The sequence below is a fragment of the Dipodomys spectabilis genome, unplaced genomic scaffold (genome assembly GCF_019054845.1).
Source record: "Dipodomys spectabilis isolate Male_0828 unplaced genomic scaffold, ASM1905484v1 ptg000129l, whole genome shotgun sequence".
In the NCBI taxonomy this organism is placed as follows: domain Eukaryota; kingdom Metazoa; phylum Chordata; class Mammalia; order Rodentia; family Heteromyidae; genus Dipodomys; species Dipodomys spectabilis.
The window spans coordinates 3,262,601-3,266,628 of record NW_024870806.1 but is presented as its reverse complement, the minus strand read 5'-3'; positions in this window follow the sequence as shown (position 1 = coordinate 3,266,628).

Below are 4,028 nucleotides of genomic sequence, written 5' to 3'. Positions count from 1 at the left end.
AAAGACAACTGTACAGGGACAGTGTCCACTCTCTGGATTCAAGCCACAGAACCAACACAAACTAAACAAACAAACAAGAAAATGAAAAAACCCACATATTTGGTTGGGACCATCCTTAAAGCACTGGTTTGAGAAGAGGCTCCTTTTGCTGATCATGCTTACTGGATCCTGATTTTTGGAATCCTTATTGCTATGGAGAACTCAGGACCAGACTAAAGAAATGAATAACTGAATCCTGCAATAGGATAATCATCTCAGGAGAGAAATATCCGTGCATAAGACACTTTAAAACCTGCATATCTTTCTTTCTTTCTTTGCAGTAGGACACTTTTAAAATAAAGTTATTTCCTTTTATTCTATACTTGCCTTCAAATGGCATATTGTTTCCTTTTATATACTCTCAACTGGAAGTTTACAGACAAGTTTTATATGAGTAAAGGACACACTACAAAAGATCAGGGACAGAGTTTCCTTCAGGCCTTGGATTATTTTCTTGTATAGTAAAAAGGATAGCACAAATTAACTTGAACTTTGTCATTTCTCTATGTTCAATTCCTCTTGGGTTCAGTTTCCACTTGCAGTAACAGTTCCTTCCACTTACTTCCAGTAACAATCTATGATGCTGCCCCAGGTAAAATGAATATTTTCTGGCTTCATTGATATAGTACAAGCACATCTTTGGACATGGGGTAACGTGTTTCAGAGATAACTTCGTAAGGAGAAAATATGTAATTTAAATGGTTTATAAAATATTATCCATGTACAAATGGTCATATAAGATGATGTTAAGTGAAATGTACCCCAAGATAGGGACACAACTTGCTTTTTCTTTCTTGCTATTGTTTTTAATGTATCTAACATGTACTATCTGATTTTTTTTTCTTCCTCCATGGTATAACCCCTGTTTTCACTATATTTGATGTCGGCGACCTGCACCTTGCATATACATTTTTCTAATGTGGGGAGGGAAAGGGAAATAACAAAATGCTGAAAAAAGAATACCATATGACCCATTTTAACAATGAGTTTTATAAGGCACTATGTAGAAAATGAACTATACAACTTGAGCAGAGTAGAAGGGAGTTGGGGCGGTGGGGAGGAAAGGGATGGAAGGTGAAAAACAAAAGAGGAGGTAATGGAGCTTGATAGATAATGTACTCATTTACTTACTTATGTAACACTAACCCCTGTTTACACCATTTTATAATAAAAGACATGAAAAAAACATCGTGGAGTAGTTCAAGTTCAAATTTCCTATGTGCACTGTAATTAAGACCAATTTTACGTGGGAGGAAGATTCTTAGAAATATATTGTTGTGAGTGTGTGTGTTGTGCATTATTTCCCAAGTGTACATAAGTTAACATTAGGAGAAACAATAGGAATAATAGAAGAAAAAGAAGTTTTGTGCTTAAGTATAATGGTTCAATACACTACAGAAGACTCTGCAAATATGTAAACTGTGAAAAAATAAAGCCATTCCAGCATGTAGATCTATGGGATATAGAGAGCATTACTACTAAGTGAAACATGAATGATGAGGCCATTCTTGTTTTCTACTAAATCTAAATCATGGTAACTAATCATGCAAATTTGTAAAAAGTAGAAGGGAAGAATTATTCTGGTTCCAAAGACGTCAGATATAAGAGCATGGACTTAACTGGAAAAAAAAAAAGCTATGTTGAGAGAGCAGGAATTATACCAGCAATGAACTGGTGGCTAAGATCACATTTCTTTTTCTTTATTTCTTTGATGGTTATGGGTCTTGAATTCTGGGCCTGGGTGATGTCCCTCCACTTTTCAATTCACGGCTAGAGCTCTACCACTTGAGCCACAGTGTCAATTCCTTTTTCTGGTGGTTAATTGGAGATAAGTGCCTCAGAAAACTTTCCTACTTGTGCTGCATTTGAACTATAATCCTCAAATCTCAGTCCCCTGAGAGGATTATAGGCATGAGCCACCAGTACCCGACTCAAGATCACATTTCTAGCAGTGTACACTCAGGATATGTAATGTGTATGTTCATCTATCTTTGTATGAATTCTTGAGTTAAAAATCAGGGCTACAGCTTAGACTTTACATTAACAAAAGTATTTCTAGTTTAAAACTTGATATTCATGGAAAAAATAAAAACTTAGAATGTAAAAGAGTCTGGGAAATTCAGTTTGCATCCAGATTGGGCAGAATAGTCTTTGCAACAATACCTATAATTAACCAGCCAAAAGCTACACTGGAAGAATGGCTCAAGTGATATAATACTAGTTATGAACAAGATTGCTGAATAAGAGCTTGAGGTTTTTGCATGCATACATACAAACATTCACATACACACAGAAGCAATTATAGGAGCAAACACACATATGAAACAACTCTCAATATGTAGAAAAGTTAGAAAATAATAGAAAATATGTCCTGAGTAAGACTAGAATCAAGTGATTATTTTTAATATTAGAAAGTCCTCAACTGAACTTTCCCCCCAAAAGCTTGAGAATATTACATAGGTAGGGACCAGAGATAGTAAGAGAGTCAAGTAATCATTACTAAAGGGATCGGATCCATGGAGGAATGCATCAGAGACCCCTGCAGATGCATCTGAAAATGTTCACATTCTATGTCAAATGTTAGGACATCTTTGAAAATTGTACAACAACAGTTTGAGTAGTCAGTCTAGAGGATAAGATCATCGGAGAAGTTCAGAATTACTAGTATGTTTCTAGATTAAATAAACCAACAACCTATGGCAGGGCAATGTGATACAAGCCTGAAATTCTAGCACTCAGATTAGGACAGGAGATTAGAGAGTTGATTGCATAGTGATAACTTCCTTGGACTAGGTACTATAATTTTGCTCAATAAAACAAAGGACAAAAATGGAATTCACAGTTGGAAGTTTGGGATAATTTTGTCATTATGTTTTGAGAAGTCAAGTTTCCTATTGAAATGCAACTCATATATCATCCTCAGTCATGTTTTACATGCTCTCTTCATTACAGAATATTCCTAGATGCAAAAAAGCTCATGACTCCGAATCAAAAATTTGAAAAAGTAAGCATCATTCTGTTGGATTCCAAAGAAATGATGAAGGATTACAAAAGCTTAAGCCTAGAGAAATAGAAAAGATATCTAATGTAGGACTTTGTAGACCTGGCTAAATGAGAATTTCGATTCAGAATAAATATTTTGTTTATAATTTCATATTCTACAGAATATTACAAAATTCTTTTTAAGTAGAAGTTTTAATTTACAAATTCACAAATGATTCTAGCATTCTATTTGTCTAGAATATTCTTTCAAGAGAGTTATAATTAGGATTTAGTTAATAGATAATTTCAACAGTTCATGTATAACGTGATAATATGAATAATCTAGAAAGAGTTGCCAACAAATGGGTGATAGTAATTTATAAATTTAGAAAAAGAGCAATATTTTGAGACTTTGGTGTAACATGATATGAAGAGAGTTATTGTGAGGCATCTTTTTTCTTCTACCTATACATAACACAGGAAGAAATTTCTTTTTTTTTATTGTGAAAATACTGTACAGAGGGGTTAAAATACATGGGCAAGATCATGAGTACATTTCTTATCAAGCATTGTAGCCTCCTCCTTTGTTTCCCCTTCCCATGACTTCCCATCCTCCCCCCGGCCCACCACCCAATCTCGCTCTCCCCTCCCCCCACACAAAGTTGCAAAGTTCGTAGAAATTTCCTCAATTACGTACCCCTGTATACAATGAGAAATATGCTAGTTTTCAGGTTTTTTTTTTCATTTTGTTTTTGTTGTTTTGTTTGTCCTAGGGCTTGACCTCTGGGGCTGGGCACTGTCCCTGTGCCTGTTTTTGGTCAAGACTACTATCTACCACTTGAACCTCAGTGCCACTTGTGTCTGGCTTTTCCTGAGCAGTTCATTGGACATAAGAATCTAAGAAATCTTCCTGCCTGGGTGTGCTTTGAACCATAATATTCAGATCTTAGCCTCCTGAATATCTATTATAGGTAAAAAGATAAGTATAAAGAATATTTACAAATTAT